Source organism: Oncorhynchus nerka, linkage group LG15, assembly GCF_034236695.1.
Source record: "Oncorhynchus nerka isolate Pitt River linkage group LG15, Oner_Uvic_2.0, whole genome shotgun sequence".
In the NCBI taxonomy this organism is placed as follows: Eukaryota; Metazoa; Chordata; class Actinopteri; order Salmoniformes; family Salmonidae; genus Oncorhynchus; species Oncorhynchus nerka.
The window spans coordinates 87303579-87329843 of NC_088410.1; the positions used below are offsets into that span (position 1 = coordinate 87303579).

General features: G+C 44.1%; 1 protein-coding gene across 2 annotated transcripts in view; it reads right to left on the reverse strand.

Moving 5' to 3' along the window:
* Positions 1 to 23451, reverse strand: part of slc38a3b (solute carrier family 38 member 3b) — a 70302-nt gene extending 46851 nt beyond the window's left edge. The window contains exon 1 of one of the 2 annotated variants that reach the window (XM_029683931.2): positions 23033 to 23451. The gene's annotated coding sequence lies outside the window, so the exon portion shown is untranslated. The remainder of the gene's footprint in view (positions 1 to 23032) is intronic. The other variant, XM_029683932.2, reaches the window with a different exon arrangement.
* Between the last annotated feature and the right edge of the window lie 2814 nt (positions 23452 to 26265).

Here is a 26265-nt window from a genome sequence, read left to right on the forward strand (position 1 = left end):
CAAAAGAAATCAGCCAAGACCTCAGAAAAAAAATTGTAGACCTCCACAAGTCTGGTTCATCCTTGGGAGCAATTTCCAAACGCCTGAAAGTACCACGTTCATCTGTACAAACAATATTATGCAAGTATAAACACCATGGGTCCACGCAGGCGTCATACCACTCAGGAAGGAGATGTGTTCTGTCTCATAGAGATGAACGCACCTTGATGCGAAAAGTGCAAATCAATCCCAGAACAACATAGCAAAGAACCTTGTGAATATGCTGGAGGAAACAGGTACAAAAGTATTTATATCCACAGTAAAATGAGTCCTATATCGACATAACCTGAAAGGTCGCTCAGCATGGAAGAAGCCAATGCTCCAAAACCGCCATAAAAAAGCCAGACTATGGTCTTCAAATGCACATGGGGACAAAGTTCGTACTTTTTGGAGAAATGTCCTCTGGTCTGATAAAACAAAAATAGAACTGTTTGGCCATAATGTCCATCGTTATAATTGGAGGAAAAAGGGGGAGACTTGCAAGCCAAAGAACACCAACCCAACCGTGAAGCATGGGGTGGCAGCATCATGTTGTGGGGGTGCTTTGCTGCAGGAGTGACTGGTGCACTTCACAAAATAGATGGCATCATGAGAAAAATTATGCGGATATAGTGAAGCAACATCTCAAGACATCAGTCAACTTAAAGCTTGGTCGCAAATGGGTCTTCAAAATGGACAATGAACACAAGCATACTTCCAAAGTTGTGGCAAAATGACCTCAATCCTATTGAAAATTTGTGGGCAGAACTAAAAAAGTGTGTGTGCGAGCAAGGTGGCCTAGAAACCTGACTCAGTTACACCAGCTCTGTCAGGAGGAATGGGCCAAAATTCACCCAACTTATTGTGAGAAGCTTGTGGAAGGCTACCTGAAACGTTTGACCCAAGTTCAAATCAAATCTTATTTGTCACATACACATGGTTAGCTGATGTTAATGAGAATGTAGCGAAATGCTTGTGCTTCTAGTTCTGACAATGTAGTAATAACCAACGAGTAATCTAACCTAACAGTTTCACAACAACTACCTTATACACACAAGTGTAAAGGGATGAAGAATATGTACATAAAGATATGAGTGATGGTACAGAACGGCATAGGCAAGATGCAGTAGATGGTATTGAGTACAGTATATATATATATATATATGAGATGAGTGATGTAGGGTATGTAAACATATAAAAGTGGCATAGTTTAAAGTGGCTAGTGATACATGTATTACATAAAGATGGCAAGATGCAGTAGATGGTATAGAGTACAGTATATATGTCAGGACCCGGTTACGAACCCGGGTCTCCGGAGTGAGAAACAGTCACTTAACCAACTGAGCCACGAATAGTCGGCAGAACCCAGAAGATGAGGCAGACACAGCAGTACTTGAGACGGTGTATTTAATGTAGTAAAAAGTGAAGTCCTTCAGGAACACATGTAACTCCACAACCTCAAAAGGAATTCCACAAGAACAAAGGTAATCCTCCAAGACAAAAAAGGTAAATCCACAAGGTGGTAGGTATAGCACAAAAAGCCTCAAAAGATACTCAAAAAATAAATAAACAAGAACAAAAAACAGAATTCCACAAGAGCATCCACCGGGATCAACAAGAGTTAACAGAATACTAGGGCTGGGTGCTAACATACAAACACAGAGCAAAGGACTGAGGAAAACAAAGGGTTTAAATACAATCAGGGGAAACGAGGCACAGGTGCAAATAATAATGGGGATCAAGGGAAAACAAAAGGTCAAAAGGCACAATGGGGGCATCTAGTGACCAAAAACCGGAACAACCCTGGCCAAATCCTGACAGAATCCCTCCCCTAGGAACGGCTCCTGACGTTCCTACCAGCTCTCTCAGGGTGGAGAGCCCTGAACTGACGAATGAGGTCAGGGTCCAGTATGTCTTTGGCAGGAACCCAGGAGCGCTCCTCGGGACCGTAGCCTTCCCAGTCCACCAGATACTGCCAGGACCGCTGCACCCGGCGGGAATCCAGTATCCGATGGACGGTATAAGCCGGCTGGCCTCCAATGACACGAGGCGGAGGGGAGGTCTGTCTGCCGGGACAAGGGAGAAAAACAACAGGTTTTAATAAGGAAATGTGAAATGTGGGATTAATCTTAAGGGATCTGGGTAAGTGTAGGCGATAAGAAACTGGGTTAACTCTCCTGGCAACCTTAAAGGGACCGATGTATTTTTGGGACAGCTTGCGAGACTCCACCCGTAGTGGTAAGTCTCTTGTGGAGAGCCAGACTCTCTGGCCGGGCGCAGGGTAGGCCCGGGACGGCGACGTCTGTTGGCTTGTTGTTGGTACCTCTGTGAGGAACGCATAAGATTAAGACGGGTCTTCCTCCACATAAGCCGACAGCGTCTGACGAACTTCAAGGCTGAAGGCACTCTGACTTCTGCCTCCTGGTCCGGGAACAATGGAGGGGCATAGCCAAACTGACACTCGTGCGGGGACATACCAGTGGAGGAGGAGCGCAAGGTTTTGTGCGCGTATTCGGCCCAAACAATGAAGGACGACCATGTGGACGGGTTGTTACGAGTCATACATCGGAGGGTGGCTTCCAGCTCTTGATTCATCCTCTCTGTTTGGCCGTTGGACTCCGGATGGTACCCTGAAGATAGACTGGCAGAAGTACCCATGAGTTGGCAGAAGGCCTTCCAAAACCTTGAGGCGAACTGGGGACCTCTGTCAGAAACCATATCTTGAGGAATGCCGAAGACTCGGAACACATGATTAATTACCAACTCAGCCGTCTCCTTGGCAGAAGGTAACTTAGTCAGAGGGACGAACCTGGCCGCCTTTGAAAACCTGTCGATTATGACTAGGATAGTAGTATTGCCATGGGATGGAGGAAGGCCAGTAATAAAGTCCAACGAGATATGGGACCAGGGTCTGTGGGGAATAGGTAAAGGGTGAAGGAGTCCTTGAGGGCGGAGGTGAGAAGATTTGCCCTGGCAGCACACGGGGCAGGCATTGACGAAAGAGGCAACGTCTTCTCTTATGGTAGGCCACCAGAACTTACGCTGGATGAACTCCAAGGTGCGACCTACGCCCGGGTGACAGGTGAGGCGAGAGGAGTGCCCCCACAGAAGGACCTGAGTCCTCACTGCCTTGGGGACAAACAACCGATTGGCAGGACCCCCTTTCGGGTCCGGTTCGATAGCTTGAGCTCGTCTCACGGTATCCTCAACTTGCCACGAAATCGGAGCCACGATCTTAGCAGCAGGAAGGACAGGCATGTCCGTGTCATCTCGAATGGCAGGAGCGTAGACTCGGGACAGGGCATCCGGTTTGAGATTCTTCGACCCGGGCCGATAGGTGAGGATAAACTGGAATCGATTGAAGAAAAGAGACCATCTAGCTTGTCTAGAGTTCAACCGCTTCGCCTGCTGGATATACTCCAGATTTTTGTGGTCCGTAAGCACTTGAAACGGGTGAGAAGCCCCCTCGAGCCAGTGTCTCCATTCCTTCAATGCCATCTTAACCGCTAGGAGTTCACGATCCCCCACATCGTAGTTCCTCTCAGCCGGGGTAAGCCGGTGAGAAGAAAGCACACGGATGAAGCTTCTTGTCTTCACCCCTCTGAGACAGGACAGCTCCAACACCAACCTCTGAGGCGTCTACCTCCACCACAAACGGTTCATCAGTAGTCGGTAGTATCAGGATGGGAGCAGAGGACGCGCTGCTTGAGTCCTTGGAAGGCCGTCTCAGCTTCTCTTCCCCACAAAAACCTTGCATTGCCACCCTTGGTTAAAGCTGAGAGAGGGCTGCCACCAAGCTGAAGTTCTTGATGAACTTGCGGTAAAAGTTTGTGAAGCCCAGGAAACGCTGAACTTCCTTAACGGATTTGGGGGTGGGCCAATCCGCTACCGCCCCTACCTTCCTGGGGTTCATTTGGACTCGACCGGGTTCCACTACAAATCCCAGAATTGTACTCGGGATGAATGGAATTCACATTTTTCCGGCTTAACGTACAGATGGCTGTCTAGGAGGCGTTTGAGTACTTGTCTGACATGCTTTGTGTGTTCTTGAAGAGAGCTCGAAAAGATGAGGATGTCATCCAAGTAAACAAACACAAATATGTTAAGCATATCCCTAAGCACATCGTTTATGAGCGCTTGGAACACCGCTGGGGCGTTGGTCAGGCCGAAGGGCATCACCAAGTATTCATAGTGACCAGTAGGCGTGTTGAACGCGGTCTTCCACTCGTCACCAGGTCTGATCCGCACAAGATGGTATGCGTTCCGCAGGTCAAGCTTAGTGAAAACAACTGCTTCCTGGAGCAGCTCGAAGGCTGTGGCCATAAGGGGTAGCGGGTAACGGTTACGGACGGTTATGGCATTGAGTCCCGGTAGTCGATGCAAGGACGTAATCCACCGTCTTTCTTGGCCACAAAGAAAAACCCTGCTCCCGCCGGGGAGGTGGATGGACGCATGAGGCCTGCTTCCAGAGCGTCCTTGATGTAGGTATCCATAGCAGCTCGTTCGGGTGGAGATAGGGAAAAGATCCGACCCCTGGGGGGGCAAGTGCCCGGAAACAGTTCGATGGGGCAATCATAAGGTCTATGGGGTGGTAGCATGGTGGCCCTCTGTTTGCTAAATACCAGTTTGAGGTCATGGTAACACTCGGGAACTCGGGTCAGGTCGATGGATTCTAAAGACTCGGGAGTAGAACTCGGGAATTCGGGAAAATACATGTAGCTTGGCACGTAGGACCCCACTGCTTGATAGTGCCCACAGACCAGTCGATGTGAGGGTTATGGCTGTGAAGCCAGGGGTATCCAAGGACGAGAGGGAACTCGGAACAGGAGATCAAATGAAAGTTCATCAATTCCTTGTGTTGTGAAACTGAAAGTCGCAAGGAGGTAGTGACATGAGTGACAAGTCCAGATCCCAAAGGGCTTCCATCCAATGTAGTAACCCTCATGGGGTCACTTAGAGGTTCAAAGGGAACGCCATTCTCCTTCGCCCAGACACCATCCATGAAGTTACCTGCGGCTCCAGAGTCTACCAAGGCTTGAAGGTGAAGCTTGTGGTTGTCCCAGGAAAGGGTGACTGGAATGAGCAGACGGGAGTTGGACGGATGGGAGGAGGTTATCTTTCCCGTTACAGTTCCCCCGGTCTGTACGGGACAGAGCGTTTCCCTGGAGCCCGGGACACGTGGAACGGAAATGGCCCGGTTTGCCGCAATATAGACAGCGTCGCTCCCTCATCCGGCGGTCTCTCTCAGCCTGGGAGATGCGTCCAATCTGCATGGGTTCCGGTGGAGCCAGCGAGGATAAAGGTGGGGACTCGGAGCTGGGACTGATAGGGGCTAGAGGTCTACGGTTGAGTTCTCTCTCTCTCAGACGCTGGTCAATGCGTGAGGCCAACTTGATCAGGGACTCGAGATTGTCCGGTGGTTCCCGAGTGGCCAGTTCATCTTGGATAGTGTCGGAAAGGCCTTTCAGAAAGCACACAGTGAGCGCCTCGTTGTTCCAACCACTCGCTGCTGCCACCGTGCGGAACTGGATGGCATAGTCCGTCACGCTGCGCCGACCTTGGTGGAGAGTCAGGAGCTGTTTGGCTGAGTCAGGACCACTGCTTGGGCCTTGAAACACTCGTTTGAATTCCTCAACAAAGGCAGAGTAGCTGGCACAGCAGGAACTATGGGCATCCCACACAGCAGTAGCCCAGGCCAGGGGTTTTTCCGACAGCAGGGTGATGATATATGCGATCTTAGACCGGTCGGTGGGGAACGACGAGGGTTGCAGCTCGAAGGAGAGAGAACATTGGGTGAGAAACCCTTTACAAGCACTTGGATCACCTGAGAACCGTTGGGGAGGTGGAAGACGAGGTTCAGCCAGAGGGTTAACTGCCATGGGTACGTGAATCTGAGGTACTGGGACGGGAACTGTTGCCGAGGTAAGTCGATCAGATATCTGCTTTATGGAAGTCAGCATCTCCGACAGAAGATGAGAATGTCTAGCCATTAAGGCCTCTTGCTGAACCAGGGCGGCTTCGTGGCGTTGGACAGTCTCCTGGTGGTGGGACAGCATGGCAACAAGGTCCTGGGAACTGGCTGCCTCTGGGTTCATTTTTGGCTCTGTGTTTCTGTCAGGACCCGGTTACGAACCCGGGTCTCCGGAGTGAGAAACAGTCACTTAACCAACTGAGCCACGAATAGTCGGCAGGACCCAGAAGATGAGGCAGACACAGCAGTACTTGAGACGGTGTATTTAATGTAGTAAAAAGTGAAGTCCTTCAGGAACACATGTAACTCCACAACCTCAAAAGGAATTCCACAAGAACAAAGGTAATCCTCCAAGACAAAAAAGGTAAATCCACAAGGTGGTAGGTATAGCACAAAAAGCCTCAAAAGATACTCAAAAAATAAATAAACAAGAACAAAAAACAGAATTCCACAAGAGCATCCACCGGGATCAACAAGAGTTAACTGAGGTCATAAGGTGAATGCACCAATTTGTAAGTCGCTCTGGATAAGAGCGTCTGCTAAATGACTTAAATGTAATGTAAATGTTAACAGAATACTAGGGCTGGGTGCTAACATACAAACACAGAGCAAAGGACTGAGGAAAACAAAGGGTTTAAATACAATCAGGGGAAACGAGGCACAGGTGCAAATAATAATGGGGATCAAGGGAAAACAAAAGGTCAAAAGGCACAATGGGGGCATCTAGTGACCAAAAACCGGAACAACCCTGGCCAAATCCTGACAATATACATTTAAGATGAGTAATGTAGGGTATGTAAACATTATATTAAGTGGCATTGTTTAAAGTGGCTAGTGATACATTTTTTCCATCATTTTTTCCAATATTAAAGTGGCTGGAGTTGAGTCAGTATGTTGGCAGCAGCCACTCAATGTTAGTGGTGGCTGTTTAACAGTCTGATGGCTTTGAGATAGAAGCTGATTTTTCAGTCTCTTGGTTCCTGCTTTGATGCACCTGTATTGACCTCGCCTTCTGGATGACGACACTACAGTGGTAGGCTTGATTACCAACAACGACGAGATGACCTACAGGGAGGAGGTGAGGGCCTCAACAAAACAAAGGAGATGATCGTGGACTTCAGGAAACAGTAGAGGGAGCACCCCCCCCTATCCACATCGACGGGCCAGTAGTGGAGAGGGTAGTAAGTTAAGTTCCTCGGCGTACACATCACGGACAAACTGAATTGGTCCACCCACACAGACAGCGTGGTGAAGAAGGAGAAGCAGTGCCTCTTCAACCTCAGGAGGCTGAAGACATTCGGCTTGTCACCAAAAGCACTCACAAACTTTTACAGATGTTAATGTTAGTTAATGTTAGTGGTGGCTGTTTAACAGTCTGATGGCCTTGAGACAGAAGCTGTTTTTCAGTCTCTCGGTCCCTGCTTTGATGCACCTGTACTGACCTCGCTTCAGATCCACTGGGAATGTGACGAAAGAAATAAAAGCTGAAATAAATCACTCTACTATTATTCGGACATTTCACATTCATAAAATAAAAGTGGGGAACCTAACTGACATAAGACAGGGAATCTTTACGAGGATTAAATGTCAGGAATTGTGAAAAACTGAGTTTAAATGTATTTGGCTAAGGCGTATATAAACTACAGACTTCAACTGTATATACAGAGAAAATAGTCGGCCCAAGAATTGAACCCTGTGGCACCCCCATAGAGACTGCCAGAGGTCCGGACAACAAGCCCACCGATTTGACACACTGAACTCTATCTGAGAAGTAGTTGGTGAACCAGGCGAGGCAATCATTTGAGAAACCAAGTGCAATGGTCGTCGTCGTCTGATGAGGAAGAATCGGACCAAAGTGCAGCGTGGTAAGTGTTCATGACTTTTATTAAACTGAACACTGAAACAAAAATAACAAAGTGCAAAACCAAACCAAAACAGTCCTGTCAGGTGCAGAACACTAAACAGAAAACAACTACCCACAAAACACAGGTGGAAAAAAGCTACCTAAGTATGGTTCCCAATCAGAGACAACGATAGTCAGCTGTCCCTGATTGAGAACCATACCCGGCCAAAACAAAGAAATACAAAACATAGAAAAGAGAACATAGAATGCCCACCCCAAATCACACCCTGACCAAACCAAAATAGAGACATAAAAAGCTCTCTAAGGTCAGGGCGTGACACCAAGGCTATTGAGTCTGCCGATAAGATACATACATGTGTTACGTAAAGAAAGCAAGGGTTGAGGGAATAGGGAATGCTTTTCCTAAAAACTAGGGATTTCGGTAACATTACTTTTCAGTCAGAAATGGCTGTAATTATGTTGCAGCGTCAGCAACACGGACAGCGCGATAAACACTTTGATGTTCTGTGACATCGCTGCAGCAAATCAAATCAAATTTTATTTGTCACATACACATGGTTAGCAGATGTTAATGCGAGTGTAGCGAAATGCTTGTGCTTCTAGTTCCGACAATGCAGTAATAACCAACAAGTAATCTAACTAACAATTCCAAAACTACTGTCTTATACACAGTGTAAGGGGATAAAGAATATGTACATAAGGATATATGAATGAGTGATGGTACAGAGCAGCATAGGCAAGATACAGTAGATGGTATCGAGTACAGTATATACATATGAGATGAGTATGTAAACAAAGTGGCATAGTTAAAGTGGCTAGTGATACATGTATTACATAAGGATGCAGTCGATGATATAGGGTACAGTATATACGTATGCATATGAGATGAATAATGTAGGGTAAGTAACATTATATAAGGTAGCATTGTTTAAAGTGGCTAGTGATATATTTACATCATTTCCCATCAATTCCCATTATTAAAGTGGCAAGCAGGAAGGAGAGAGAGACAAAGGGTGCTAGTCACACAGTCACTCACAGTTTTTTTTTTTTAACACAGTGCAGCAAGTCTGAGCCTGGCCCGGCGCAATCAAATCAATTGCTGGTCGGACTCCCTCTAGTAATTTGTGTGTCTTCATTATTTAATCAAACAGTGTGCTTAAAGCATCAGACAAGTTCAGTGAATATAGTTTATTTGATTAAAACACATAGGATGTGTCGATATATGGAAAAATACAAGTTTAAAATCTTCGACCAATCGGTTGGTCGAAAGAACAGACGACTCTTAGTCAACCAAGATTTTTAGTCGGGGACAGCCCAACTTGGTAGACTGCAGGGCTTGCCTGGCAAGAATTGGATCAAGCAGATAGATCCAGGAGTTCATCTATCAAATGTTATTAAAGAGCAGATAAGCCAGCAGAAGGCTAGATATAGATGTTGCTGTGTGTATTCAAACACTGGTACATTTAGGCCTTTATATATCCATGGCCCTGGGTGGTGAATGGTGATATAGGTCACTGGCAGGCCACACTTTTTGGAAAATATGAGATGGTCAGTTCGGGATCAGATAAAATGAGGGACACTCAGTCGCATTTAGAGAGTTAGAGAAAAGGGTTCCAAAAGGGTTCTTCAGCTGTCCCCTTAGGAGAACACGTTTTGGTTCCAGGTAGAACCATTTTGGTTCCAGGTAGAACCATTTTGGGTTCCATGTAGAATCCTCTATTGAAAGGGTTCTACGTGGAACCCAAAACGGTTCTACTTGGAACCAAAAGGGTACAGTGTACCTAAAAGGGTTATTCGGCTGTCCACATAGGAGAACCCTTTGAAGAACCTGTGTTGGTTCCAGGTAGAACCCTTTTGGTTCCAAGTAGAACCATTTTGGGTTCCACGTAGAACCCTTTCCACAGAGGGTTCTACATGGAACCCAAAATGGTTCTATATAGATTCAAACCATTTTGGTTCCAGGTGAAAAATTGTGAAAAATGTGTTGATGTGCCCTTGAGCAAGGCACTTAATGCTAATTTCTCCCATAAGTCGCTCTGGATAAGAGTGTCTGCTAAATAACACAAATGTAAATGTACTCGTTACAGAGATGGGTCCACAGGTACGACGTCTTCCATCTTTACACGCACACTTCTTTCCATATTGGTATATTTATCGTAGGTTGTTATGACGCTGTATTTACACTGTACCGTATGTGGCCCTGTGCTATTTGTTTCCTTACTCCTGAGAGCATGGCAACTGACCTACAGCTGGCATCCGTAGCCCCACCCAACCCAAACAAACACACAAACCAGGAGTCTATTCACTAGGATCCAAAAGGAAGCAAAATGGCTGAAACGGAACTAGCTTGTTTTCATTGCAAAATATTTGCTACAGTTTGCTAGTGTCCACTAATGAATACACCCCAGGCATCCCTGAGTTTCGTCCTGTGAATCAGGGGGGAAGTTATGGTGAGTGGGCACCATTAGTAATCGTAGGTGTCTTTCCATTTTTACACCAGAGTCAACATAGTTAATCAGCCAGTATTGACCTGCTCTGGTGCCACACAGAGCCACATGGGAGGTTAACAAACATTTAATCAGCACCAGCCCCCTGCCTGGCTGTCTTGCAGGTGCTGCAGCCCCTGGGAGAGGAACAGAGGCATGGATGTGCATACAGTACCACACTATGTACCATATCCGATCCCGGAGGAGGTTGTATACATTACCACACCTCCTTGCCCTTCCAAATAAAATATACAGTACCAGTCAAAAGTTTGGACACACCTACTCATTCAAGGGTTTTTCTTTATTTTTTACAATTTTCTACATTGTAGAATAATAGTGAAGACAGCAAAACTATACACATATGGAATCATGTAGCAACCAAAAAAATGTTAAACAAATCAAAATATATTTTAGATTTTAGATTCTTCAAAGTAGCCACCCTTTGCCCTGATGACAGCATTGCACACTCTTGGCATTCTCTCAACCAGCTTCACCTGAAATACCTTTCCAACAGTCTTCACGTAGTTCCCACATATGCTGAGCACTTGTTGACTGCTTTTCCTTCACTTTGCGGTCCAACTCATCCCAAACCACCTCAATTGGGTTTGGTCAGTTGATTGTGGAGACCAGGTCATCTGATGCATGTTGGGTCATTGTCCTGTTGAAAAACAAATGATAGTCCCACTAAGCGCAAACCAGATGGGATGCCGTATCGCTGCAGAATGCTGTGGTAGCCAAGCTGGTAAAGTGTGCTTTGAGTTCTAAATAAATCACTGACAGTGTCACCAGCAAAGCACCCTCACACAATAACACCTCCACCTCCATGCTTCATGGTGGGAACCACACATGCAGAGATCATCCGTTCACCTAATCTGCATCTCACAAAGAAACAGCGGTTGGAACCAAAAATCTCACAGACCAAAGGACAGATTTCCACCGGTCTAATGTCCATTGCTCGTGTTTCTTGGCTGTCCATTGCTCGTGTTTCTTGGCCCAAGCAAGTCTCTTCTTCTTATTGGTGTCCTTTAGTATTGGTGTTTTTTAGCATCAATTTGACCATGAAGGCCTGATTCACACAGTCTCCTCTGAACAGTTGATGTTGACATGTGTCTGTTACTTGAACTCTGTGAAGCATTTATTTGGGCTGCAATTTCTGAGGCTGGTAACTCTAATGAACTTCTCCTCTGCAGCAGAGGTAATGCTGGGTCTTACTTTCCTGTGGTGGTCCTCATGAGACCCAGTTTCACCATAGCGCTTGATGGTTTTTACGACTGCGCTTGCAGAAACGTTCAAAGTTCTTGAAATTTTCCGGATTGACTATCATTAATGTCTTAAGTAATAATGGACTCTCATTTATCTTTGCTTATTTGAGCTGTTCTTGCCATAATACGATCTACAGTCTTGGATTTACCAAATATCTTCTGTATACCACCCCTGCCTTGTCACAACACAACAAATTGGCTCAAACGCATTAAAAAGGAAAGAAATTCCACAAATGAACTTTTAACAATGCTCACCTGTTAATTGAAATGCATTCCAGGTGATTACCTCATGAAGCTGGTTGAGAGAATGCTAAGAGAAAAATTGTCATCAAGGCAAAGGGTGGCTACTTTGAAGAATCTCAAATGTAAAATATATTTAGATTTGTTGAACTCTCTAGCTCAGTATGTGTAGCCCATTTATCTGATGCTGTCCGGCCAAAAATACTATCCCCCTCAAATACATTGGCTACACATTGTAAGACAGAGGGGCGCTGTTTTGCTCGCTCGGATGCTTTCTCCGGTGAGACAGTTTCAGCCACTTGTGAATTGAATTAAAGTTGGCTGGAAGCTGGAAAAGCTGGAATTATTTTGGACGAACAAGTGAATGTAACCTACTTTTGAATACGTGGTGCGTCCAATGGGCTAATAAACTAAGCTTCCCCTAAAGTACATTTAAATACATTTACCAAAATTATACATTTACTCCTTTCTATACAGAAATAAATAAAGTAATTCAAAATACTTCACCAGAAAGCATGACTTAGGTACAGAGGATCATTAGCTTATTTTGTTTCAAATCACAAGCTTGTACTACAGTATGACTCTTTGGGAAGCCCACAATTTGGGCAGTACACGTGGCAATAGGACTAGCTGATTATTGAGTTGTGGCTGTCAGTGAAAAGCATCTAAAATGTGTTAAGATAATGTGTCTGGAGTATAATAAATACAAATGTTGAGACAAGATGAAGGGGGGGGAGGGGTGGCAAAGATATAGGCATGCCTCTCTCCAGAATGCATGCGCTCAGCTTTCCAGAATGACTCGGCTGTCTCCCGCCAATTCTTGCACATTCACTGTTTCATTGTGTGCATTGTTTGCCCTTTGATTGTTTATTTTTAATCAACTCCCCATTACATACAGTTGAAGTCTGAAGTTTACATACACCTTAGCCAAATACATTTAAACTCCTGACATTTAATCCTAGTAAAAATTCCCTGTCTTGGGTCAGTTAGGATCACCACTTTAATTTAAGAATGTGAAATGTCAGAATAATAGTAGAGAGAATGATTTATTTCAGCTTTTATTTATTTCATCACATTCCCAGTGGATCAGAAGTTTACATACACTCAATTAGTATTTGGTAGCATTGCCTTTAAATTGTTTAACTTGGGTCAAACGTTTCAGGTAGCCTTCCACAAGCTTTCCACAATACGTTGGTTGAATTTTGGCCCATTCCTCCTGACAGAGCTGTAGTAACTGAGTCCGTTTTTTAGGCCTCCTCGCTCGCACATGCTTTGTCAGTTCTTCCCACACATTTTCTATAGGATTGAGGTCAGGGCTTTGTGATGGCCACTCCAATACCTTGACTTTGTTGTCCTTAAGCCATTTTGCCACAACTTTGAAAATGTGCTTGGGGTCATTGTCCATTTGGAAGACCCATTTGTGACCAAGCTTTAACTTCCTGACTGATGTCTTGAGATGTTGCTTCAATATATCCACATAATTTTCATGATGCCATCTATTTTGTGAAGTGCACCAGTCCCTCCTGCAGCAAAGCACCCCCACAACATGATGCTGCCACTCCCGTACTTCACAGTTGGGATGGTGTTCTTCGGCGTGCAAGTCTCCCCCTTTTTCCTCCAAACATAACAATGGTCATTATGGCCAAACAGTTCTGTTCTGCCAGAGGAGATTTCTCCAAAAAGTATGATATTTGTCCCCATGTGCATTTGAAAACCGTAGTCTGGCTTTTTTATGGCGGTTTTGGAGCAGTGGCTTCTTCCATGCTGTGCGGCCTTTCAGGTTATGTCAATATAGGACTCGTTTTACTGTGGATATAGATACTGTTGTGCCTGTTTCCTCCAGCATCTTCACAAGGTCCTTTGCTGTTGTTCTGGGATTGATATGCACTTTTCGCACCAAAGTACGTTCATCTCTAGGAGACAGAACGCGTCTCCTTCCTGAGAGATATGACTGCTGTGTGGTCCCATGGTGTTCATACGGGGTACATTCAGGCATTTGGAAATTGCTCCCAAGGATAAACCAGACTTGTGGAGGTCTACAATTGTTTTTCTGAGGTCTTGGCTGATTTCTTTTGATTTCCCCATGATGTCAAGCAAAGAGGCACTGAGTTTGACGGTAGGCCTTGAAATACATGCACAGGTACACCTCCAATTGACTCAAATGATGTCAATTAGCCTATCAGGTGCATGGTGTTTCCTCTGACACTGGTGTAGCTGGTTTTCCGGGTTAAGTGGGCAGTGCGGCTTGGTTATGTTGTGTTTCGAAGGACGCACAGCTTTTAACCTTTGCCTCTCCCCGAGTCTGTACGGGAGTTGCAGCGATGAGACAAGATGTAACTACCAATTGGATACCACGAAATTGGGGGGTAAAAGTAACCATACAGAAATACAGCCGGTATGGTGCATTTTAATCAAATGTTATTTGTTTAAAAATAGTTGTGTTAAAATATATTACATTACACATTACGCATTTTAAACTTCACGCCAGTGACACTTCTGTATAATCAATACAATCGATAAGAGTGGGAAAAACAGTGCTTATGGTTGTGATAAAAACACCAAAGCATTAAGGATTAGTAATCAAATACAGACAACACTTTCTAAAAGCCTATTTCACACTATAGCCTGCTGAATTCACAAGATAACTTCACTTTCATTAGGATTTCAGCACAAATTAAAATTTTCGCATTGACTTGCACATGGATTGATGTTTCAGCATTGTCTCAATGAAAAGTTCAGCATTCACTAACCACGTGTGACATGCACGAGCAGTTACAAACCTGCTAGTGTTAGCGGCAGGCGGACAAGCAATATCGTAGTACAGATGTAGCCTGAGCTGGAATGTGAAACTAACTGAAAATGGTCAGCTTTAGAAAACCCTGAGTAGATCTAGCTTGCTTCATAGGACACACCTCTGACATGAGGTAAGTTGAAAGAGCCTGAGTGCTGTCATTAATCGAGCACAGAGCCGGGGGTGAGTGGGGCTAAGTGGGCAATGGGCACATGTGGATGGATGAGGAGATGCCCACTGCCCAGGCCGTGTGTCAGGAGCAGCCACCACGAGGTGCCAACACAAAGATCCTGGTAGTGCCTGCTCCTCACCCTCCTTAGCCACGTGCCCGCTGAGTGCTCAGAGACAAAGGGACACATGATCACTTCCCCTCCTGCCTGGCAGCCCTCTGAATGGGATGGGACCCTCTGCAGTCCACATTGGCAAAGTTGACAATAGGGTGTGTGTGTGTGTGTGTGTAGGAGGAGTATTGTCTCTCTCGTTGCAGAAGCAGGTTATGCAATCTACAGTTTAAAAAAACATGAACTCATACTTAACATTTGCTTTGACATGACGACATCATCGCTTGTGTTATGCGGCTTGTGATTACGTGAGTAATGTTAATCAGCAGTATAATGCCAATATAAAATATTTGGCATCATTTGTGTGACGATTCATTTGTGGGGCAAAATGTTCTAGTTTGGATTTGCATCTCTTCCTCCCTAGATGAACCTTGGGCTGTCTGTAATGTACTTTTCCCATCAGCAGTTTGTTCATAGTTGTTCGCTAGTTTGTTACCTTGTATTTCAGAGAGAGTGGAACCAAACGGTTTTCCAGCAATAGAACTGGGATGAATGCTGTAGACGTCTCACCCACCATCCCATTCTCACACTGCCTGGGCTTACGCCTCCCAAATTAGGGTTGTGTTTTTCACCTTGTCAGCTCAGGTATTCAAACCAGCAACCTTTCAGTTACTGGCCCAACAGTCTAACTGCTAGGCTACCTGACACCTTAAAAGTGTGCACGGAGATACATACACAGAGAACACAGCCAAGTGGACTGGATCCAGCGACTGTGTGATGGGATTGGGATGTCCCTGGGCCATGGGCACAGACAGTCCACGTTGAGAAATGCAGCTGTTCTTCTCCGTTACACATCTCATCAAATTCTGTCACGTCAGGCGACAATTATAATAGCTTGCGGGAAACCATTGAAATGTACTGAAGCCAGGGTGACATGATATTTGATATGTAACCCAGTGATCCCACTGTAATGGAAAACCATGATAGCTGTGGTACTTTCCATAGACCATTTGTATTTTTATTTATTATGGATTATGTTGGAGAGGCTTCCATTAAAGAACACCCTCTGAGTGCTGTTACTCTTCCTGGGGTCCAGCAAAATTAAGGCAGTTGATACAATTTTAAAAACATTACAATAAATTCACAGATTTCCCAACACACTGTTCACCCTCAGATGCTTACTCCACCACCACATATCTACAGTACAAAATCCATGTGTATGTATATGTCTGTGTGGCTTCACAGTCCCGCTGATCCATAAGGTGTATTTTTATCTCTTTTTTTAAATCACATCCTACTGCTTGCATCAGTTACTTGATGTGGAATATTCTTTATTTGACCTTTATTTAACTAGGCAAGTCAGTTAAAGAACAAATTCTTATTTTCAATGACAGCCTAGGAACAGTGGGTTAACTTCCTGTTCAGGGGCAGAACAACAGATTTGTACCTTGTCAGCTCAGGGGTTTGAACTTGCAACCTTCCGGTTACTAGTCCAACACTAACCACTAGGCTACCCTGCCATGTAGTACTGTGCACCTCACATAGTCTGTTCTGGACTGTGAAGAGATCCCTTGTGGCAGGTTTTTTGGGGTAATTTAAATTTTAACTAGGCAAGTCAGTTAAGAACAAATTCTTATTTTCAATGACGGCCTAGGAACAGTGTGTTAACTGCCTTGTTCAGGGGCAGAACGACAGATTTTTACCTTGTCAGCTCGGGGATTCAATCCAGCAACCTTTCAGTTACTGGCCCAACGCTCTAACCAATAGGCTACCTGCCGCCCCAAGGGTGTCCGAGCTGTGTGCCAGTAGTTCAAACAGACAGCTCGGTGCATTCAACATTCCAATACCTCTCATAAATACAAGTAGTAATGATGAAGAAAAGCTCTCCTCCACTTTGAGCCAAGAGAGATTGGCATGCATATTATTAATGTTAGATCTCTGTGTACATCCCAGGGCCAGCTGTGCTGCCCTGTTCTGAGCCAAATGCAATTTTCCTAAGTTCCTTTTTGTGGCACCTGTGGGGCAAAATGTTCTAGTTTGGATTTGCATCTCTTCCTCCCTTGACCACACGACTGAACAGTAGTCCAGGTGCGACAAAACTAGGGCCTGTAGGACCTGCCTTGTTGACAGTGCTGTTAAGAAGGTAGAGAAGCACTTTATTACAAACAGACTTCTCACCATCTTAGCAACTGTTGTATCAATATGTTTTGACCATGACAGTTTAGCCACCTCAACTTGCTCAATTTCCACATTATTTATTACAGGATTTAGTTGAGGTTTACGGTTTAGTGAATGATTTGTCCCAAATACAATGCTCCTAGTTTTAGAAATATTTAGGAGTAACTTATTCCCCGCCACCCACTGAAACTTACTGCAACTCTTTGTTAAGTGTTGCAGTCATTTCAGTCGCTGTAGTAGCTGACATGCATAGTATTGAGTCATCCGCATACATACAGTGGTTGCTCCACTAAAAGTTTTGCGATTATGCTGCGGGACTTAGAGGTAATTTGTGGTTTAGTACAGTACCCTGCGTCACTACTTCATTTCTCCAGGCCAGCGCAAGGGGGAGTTAGAGCTCTGATTATGCTTTTGGTGTCTCTGTACTGGAGCCTACTCCCGACCAGTCATTGTACAGTGCCTTAGTGGCACAGTGGTCTAAGACAGTGCAGCCTGTGTTGTTACAGATGCTGGTTCAATATCTGAGCCCGTCTCAACTGGGAGATCCATGATATGACTGTAGTTTTTGGTTTCTCTCCCTCTAAAAACAGAAGTAAATCATTCTAAATAACAAACTGGCTTTATTTACAAATTAGTAACAATGTCTCACCCCATGTTCAAGAGTGGCCTTTTTCTCACTCATTTTACTTTATTTGAAAACGAAATCATCTCCAAAATATTGTTACTTTTTAAACAAAGCGATTATTATTTTTATTAATTTAGAATTATATAAAAGCCCCTTGGACATTCTCACAGATATATTATTAACCCTATTGTTAGCAGGACAATATATATCGTCATATGGGTCATGGCTCTCGAGTGGCACACAATGGGATTGCCTTGCAGTTCTCCAGCTGTATCCACTGAAATAGAGGTGGGCGCGCGAGGTTCAAGGCATGAGGGTAGGGGGCTTTACATAATTCAAAATGACAATGCTTGTCTTTCATAATTTGGCCAGATATACTTGGATGTGTAGTGTCAGCGTTTTTTGCTGGAATGTCATGCCTAAATTTGCTAATCTTGCCAATGAAAAAAACATTAAAGTATTATTTGGTTTTGTGATGAATGAGCCATCTGATTCAATGAATGACGGAGCTGAGTTTGCTTTTTTCCCCAAAATATCATTTAAGGTGTTCCAAATCTTTTTACTATCATTCTTTATGGCATTAATCTTTATTTCTGTCACACCTTGATCTGTTTCACCTGTCTTTGTGCTTGTCTCCACCCCCCTTCAGGTGTCGCCCATCATCCCCATTATCCCCTGTGTATTTCTACCTGTGTTCTCTGTTTGTCTGTTGCCAGTTCGATTTGTTTGTGAAACCTACAAGCGTTTGTTCCCCTGCTCCTGTTTTCGAGTCCTTCCCGGTTTTGACCTCTCTGCCTGCCCTGACCCTAAGACTGCCTGCCCTCCTGTACCTTACTGTTATGGGATTTTTATGAATGACTAAATTATGTATACATTTAACTTAGAACTATAACTAAACAGAATACTACTCTGTTACTGTATGAATGTATGAATCTTATTATAATCATAATACTGAATATAATGTGTGTAGTTTGAGTCAAGAATTAGAACAAGGACTTTCTGTTCCTTGTTAGAAACTAATGGAGCTATCGTCAGACCGGCTGGAATACTGTGTTCCTTACAGGACATTCTGTCCCTACCCAGGGAGGGGAGAGACCGTGGGCTTGTACATTTACATTTACATTTAAGTCATTTAGCAGACGCTCTTATCCAGAGCGACTTACAAATTGGTGCTTTCACCTTATAGTAGATTGTTTAACAGGTGGCAGACAATGTGAGAAGGCTTGTGAACTATATTGCCATTGTAACTGAGAGGAGGAGGGACATTTATGACGAAATGTGAGGTATATAAATCAATGTACATGGTATTATGACCAGAGCTCTCGAGAATAAACGCTATTGGCTAATTTTGGTGGCTGGTCTCTGTCCATTTTATGCAAATAAGAACCTTACAAATTCTTAGAAACAGACAGTGTTTTAATTGAATTGGTTAATGAACACATAAGTAAATTCATCTAACACTTACCCCACCTTACTGGATTATTGACCCCTGCCTGCCTTTGACCTGTTGTTTGTCTACCCCCGTTTAAGGAATAAACTTTTGTTTCTTCAACACTGTCTGCATCTGGGTCATACCTTAAATGTGATGGTATCATAGTGTAGTTTCTTCTTCTTTTTATTCAGTTTAGTCACATGATTTCTCAATTTACATAGCATGGTGTAGTAACACATGGTTAATGGATGTAATAGCTCTATGACAACACACTGGTGTAGAATGTGACGTCTACACACAGAAGGTTAGTCAAGGTCAAGAGTCATAAGAAGAGCTCTAGAATATGGTGAGTGCCAGGCACGTAAGCAATATTAACAGAGCTACACAGATACTTTTCACCTAAAACCTGATCCAACCAAACAGACACAGGAGGAGTGCACTACAAAAGTGTTTTACCCCTGTCCTCAAACCAAGCAAACAAAGTGCAACCAAAGCATTTTCAAACCTGGTAAAAACACAACATGTGAAAATTGTTTTACGCAAATGAAGCCCTCCCTTTTACAAACCTGGTTAAGCAAAGCCAACACAAACCATTTTGTGATGCAAACTCCCTCCCTCCTCTCTGGTTTGGTTCTGGCAAACTTTCTGAGCTTACTTCATTATAGAGGTTAGCTGGTTACTTAGAATATAGCTCTAAGAAACAGCCTAGTAACCGAGTGTTAGCCACAGGGCAACTTTGCAATAAGACTCCAGGCCCTTCTTCGCTTCTTCTGACGCTTGAGGCACAACTTTGGGTCTGAGCCCAGGTCAGGATAGATCCACTGGCTCAACATAACACTTGTGACTGTGCAAACTAAAGGTCTGCCTCACACGACTCTGTAACATCACACGCTCTGTCGGTCTCTGTCTGTGTGAGATTGCACTATGCTGAACTCTGATTTACTCCGGTTATTCAAAGCTCCTGTCGGAATAAAACACCTTCAATCATAGCTGCGCGATCATAGTTTAATGGCTGTAGTGTTTTAATGAAGCGGTATATCAGGAGTTGTACAGCAGCAGCCAGAAGGCCAGTTTCCCTGTGAGGCTCCAGTAAGGCCTCTTTACAGCAGCTTTATACTTCAGCTGTTATATTGTTAGTTTTTCATGGAAGCTCATAATATGATCTTATCTAAATATTTAAATATTATTTCAGACATGTACGGTGACATACTACAGTACTGTACCAACTAGGAAAATTATACAGTCATAACTATCAGCATTCCTTCATGAAAGCAATGGCTTGGCATGGCATCCTTTGGAATATGCTGGGCTGGAAACCTGAACAGTACAACTTCAGTCAGGCACCAGCAGCTATATAAGGACCCTATAGGTGGCTGGAACAATACATAAAAAACATAAACAAAGACGGGTAACTGTCCTGTGACTTGATCCATATAAATACAGAGTGTCAAATGACAAGGTCATGTCTGACCCATCCGGGCCAGATAGGGAAAGGACTGGGATAAGAATAAACTCCACTTTAACGGAGCTGGCGGCTTGGCTCAAACAGAACTATTCACAGGGCTCTTCACTTCAGACTGACAGGAGAGCACAGCTGCCTCTTTCCCATCCAGCCTGGTCCCAGGACAGACCTACCAGCCACCCCTCCAATCGCAGGACAGACCCACCAGCCACCCCTCCACTCCCATCTTGAATGCGGAGCCAGGTTAACCAATCACCTACTCCAACACGCCATGCCCTAGTGTGGGTGGGGGGGGGGGGTCAATGACTGGAGCCCTGCTTATCAGCCCTGTTCTCCAGCCTCACCGGTAAAGTTCTCTGTTTCATTTACGGACCGGGGAGAAAACGCAATAACTCCAAAACAGTGAAGAGATTGTTCACGTGCAAAATGTCCAAATGTCATCAGTTTAACCGGTTTTAAGGAAATGAAAAGCTGAGGAAAAGATGAAACATGTTTCTGATAAGACTTCAGTTTGTCTTGATATTTGATGAGGTTGAAAGACTGTGTGCTTGCATTGACAATGGCACAGGTAACACGTTACACACGCTTTTTCCATTTTCTCAAGAGGTGCTGAAAGAAATAAGTCATATTTCTCCACTCCTGTTTCCGAGACAAAATTAACATTTGTTGTACAATTCTACTGCAAGAAATGCATAATTCTGCAGGAGTTAATATCATATTATACTACATGTGAGATGTTATAGGCCCATAGTCAGTGTCCAGATTTCAGTTACCATTCTGTTAAACCCATATGACCTTAAATTATAAATATTATTTAATTAATCGATACAGGTATACTCGTGAGTGGGATTTCAAAGGTGCATGTAAACAGCTTATCCTGAATAAGACCTTACGAGGGTTATGAGCCACTATCTGGAATACTCTGAGCATGTAAACATGGTCATTGATTTATATATACACTAGATGACTGACAGGGGGTGCTGTTTTGAAGCCTCCGACCGTCTATCTTGGCACTTTCTAACCACCATTGTAAAACATATTTTGGAAGCTATAGAAATACATTTATTAATGTCTACATTTGTTTTTTCCATGTTTATTATATTACAGACACCCTAGTGCATACATTTAAACAATAGTATATGAGCTAAACATTAACATAAAAAATATATATAAAAACATTTTCCTTTAAGTATATTTTTTGGAAAGTTCTGTTACTGTCCCCACTACAACAACAACACACTTAAATACATGTAATTTAGTACTTAAAACATATAATTGACATACTGTAGAATTACATTCATTCCTAAGGAGGACTGCTTCTTCTGGGGAATGTCAATACGGCCGACCAGTGGCTTCAGAGCCTCTCAATGGCCAATACATAGCATCAGCAATCCAGGGTTTATATATCAGCAATCCAGGATTTATATACATCATTGGTTTTGAGGTGGGAGTGTGGGAGGTAGGCATACTGGGAAATAAATGGTCCCCCATGCGGTCTATAATACTTATCCACTGCTACATTCCACATGACCAGGACTCATATTTCAACAAAGTATGGGCAAAGGCTACGTATACTGGCCTGAAAAAGCTTGTTTAAAATCAAAGAATGCCATTATGCACAGACTAAGAATCATGCGCTTCAAGTCCCCAATGTCTGAGGTACTATTGCTCCATTATGTGGGGGAGAGGGGGAACCTATATACAACAAGAGACTTGCTCTTTAAAAAATCTGATTGAATAGAAATAAATTGATTAGCACAATGGATATCATTTATCCCACATACCCATCACATGTTGTCTCGTTCAGTGAGGGGGTTTCCTTACAAAATCATATACATAGACCATTATACCATTAATTTAGGTACTCTCAGGGGCCATGCATGCTCTGTTTTTTTAATGGTTATGCTATCTGGCAATGAAACTTGAGTCACATGTGCCAACACACATGGAGTGCACAAGATATTGTGGAGGTGGCAAAATCAAATGGAAATGTGTTTTTTTATGTAGTCTTCAAGGCACCAAGGTCTGGACGAGTAAGACACAATGAAACGAACTGACAGTTTTCTTCTAAGGCACATGTTGGTGACATTTGCGCTCACGCCATAGGCCTATTAATATTTGTGAGGGGAAAAACTAAACTAATGGATAAGAAATAAGACACATTAAATCGTATATGGTATATGCAGGCATTGCTCATTCATGTGAATAAGGAATGGTTATTTTTTCTTTTTCATTGTCTTCACCAACGTGTTGGCAGTACGCGTCAATTGGGTTTCATAAATGGAATAGATTCTTCAACTTCAGTTTTGAATTAACTGTATTCAATTGTGGAACAATCAATCAAAACATTCGACAATTCAGTGGTCAATGAATCGTGTTTCTTTACACAGAGGCAAGCATTGAAATACTGTTAAAATCTTACCAGTTGAGTCGAGTGCCACGCTGTGAATTAATTCCGCGTTTAATTATATATTTTACAACTCTTTACTCTCAACGCTGTCTTCTTCTTTTCTTGACTCCTCGGTCTCTTCTCTTTTTTATCTCTGAGATAAGAACGCGCACTCAATTATCTCATGTAGTTTGTAGTAAAAGAAAAATGTTCATTGAGAGATGAACCGCATTTGTAAATGGACTATAACTGAGCTGTATGGCTTGTTTTAAGTTCCGCCCCCCCCTGCTATCTATTCTATTCGTTCAAGGTTCCCACTCTCTGTGCGCGTGGTGAGGAAATAATCGGAAACGCACGGTGGGTTACTTTCATGTCCTTAGTTTTTACTGCCTGTAATGTACCGTCGCGAATTCGGTGGGTAGCCCTGATCCGGACTCGTCAAGCAAACACTATAACCATTACGCCAAGATGTCCAAACCTTCTGATGAGATCACCAGGTGTTGGGTTAAGGTAGCTACAATACAAACTATACGATATGCATGCAGCAATGCCATGTAGGCTCATGTAGACTTAGTTGAAGCATTTTGCAGGCTATTGGAACACCTCTCAGAACCGTATCCTACATATGTTAATCAAGCATCATGCCCTGTCTATTTACATCTGGGCCCCTCATGATGAGTTCAGATTGTTTTATGACCCCCACCACCATCAGAGTTGCCCATCCCTGGTTTACACCATGAAATGTTATAGAGCTGGGTGGAGAGCAATATCTAGCAAATTGACATTCTTACGCTTCAAGCAAGGCACTTGTACTTGGATATGCACGCCTAGTCGCCTACTATACCCATATTTGCCGGATTCCCATTAAAGAGCCTAATTGGTTACCGTGCCATACTGAGATTTGTCACCAAGGTCTCTGTTGTCAGGATGCCATGTCTCTGGAATGGGAAGTGGAGGATCAGATACCTCATGGTGAGAAATGAGAGAGAATAACAAGGCTAGAGAGCCTTTAGACTGGCTAGAGGGGGAGAGGTCAATGTTTGCGCTGACAGATGAATAGACCGACTGCGCGACACTTCACAAATTAATTGTTTTAATTGAATGGTTCTGCACCAGGCTTGGTTGAGTTATACTGCCACACATGCACTTGTAGGTTATTTTGGTTTCCACCCCTGAGGAAATCTGCTGTGTGTGTGTGTGTGTGTGTGTGTGTGTGTGTGTGTGTGTGTGTGTGTGTGTGTGTGTGTGTGTGTGTGTGTCCATGCCCGTGTTGAGAATGGCTGGTAGGGGGGTTACTTAGACCCCAGAGCTGTCCTGACAAAGACTTATGACTTTGATGTGGTGATGATGTGCTTTTAATGTGTGATTTTATAATAAAATAAATTAATCACCACTGGGTATTTGTTTCAGAACTCTGTTAATTGGCTTGTCGTGTTTGAGCTCTATTTTACTGAGGGGGAAACAATTATGAGCAATGTAATAGCACTTCCTATTATTGGGAAGTGGAAAAAAGTTAACTTTGTCAGTTTATTTCCTGGATACATTGTCTGCTTTAAATAAGTAAATAATCATCCTGTACGACGGTATGATACATAAAGTATCAAACTGCTGGGTTCTTACCAAAACAGTGTCTTACCCACTGAGTTTGGCCTCTGTCTCCATCCTTCAGTGGGATCCAGCTTTCCATTCCAGATCATGGATCATTGGTGATGCCACGAGGCAAAATATATCTTATCCAATACCCATTCATTGACTGACTTGTCTGAGAAACACAACAATTGCTACTTAAGTGTCAATGATAGGAATGGAATAAGTTTCTGTGGTATTTCTTAATGGTTATTGACCAAACAACCAACCCTTTGACCTAAATCTAAATCAAGCTAGTAGGAAGGTGTGGTGGAGGGGTGTGATGGGGAGATGTGAAGGGGAGGTATGGTGAGGAGGTTGGAGGTCAAAGCTGCTCGGCCGTCTATATGGACCACTTGGATCTTGTTCATTATTGAAACAGGAAAAATTATTCTTCCTGTAATGTGATAGACTGGTTGTCCTCAATATGTCTCACTATGCCACACAGACACACAGCTCAAAACGCCATACAGCTCACTACGCAACACAGACACACAGCTCACTACGCCACACAGCTCATAACGCCACACAGACACACAGCTCAAAACGCCATACAGATCACTACACAACACAGACACACAGCTCACTACGCCACACAGCTCATACACCACACACACAGCTCACTACGCCACACAGACACACAGCTCACTAGGCCCGTAGACACAAAGCTCACCACGCCACACAGACACACAGCACCACACAGACACACAGCGCACTACGCCACATAAACACAAAGCTCACTACGCCAGACAGCTCACGACGCCACACAGACACACAGCTCACTACGCCACTCAGACAGACAGCTCACTATGCAACACAGACACACAACTCACTACGCCACTCAGACACACAGCTCACTACGCCACACAGACACACAGCTCACTACGACAAAAAGCTCACTACGACACACAGACACACAGCTCACTACGCCACACAGACACACAGCACCACACAGACACACAGCGCACTACGCCACATAAACACAAAGCTCACTACGCCAGACAGCTCACGACGCCACACAGACACACAGCTCACTACGCCACTCAGACAGACAGCTCACTATGCAACACAGACACACAACTCACTACGCCACACGGACACACAGCTCACTACGCCAGGCAGACACACAACTCACAACGGCACACAGCTCACTACGCCACACAGACACACAGCTCACTACGCCACGCAGACAGACAGCTCACTATGCAACACAGACACACAGCTCACTACGCCACACAGACACACAGCTCACTACGACAAAAAGCTAATTACGCCACACAGACACACAGCGCACTACGCCACACAGACACACAGCTCAATATGCCGCACAGACCACTACAAAACACAGACACACAGTTAACTACTTCACGCAGACACACAGCTCACTAAGTCACACAGCTCACAACGCAACACGGACACAAAGCTCACTACACCACACAGACACACGGCTCACCCCTATACGCAGACACACAGCTCACTACGCCACACAGCTCACTACGCCACACAGCTCACTACGACACACAGCTCACTACGACACACAGCTCACTACGACACACAGCTCACTACAACACACAGACACAACGCTCACTACGCCACACAGACACATAGCTCACTACGCAAACCAGACACACAGCTCACTA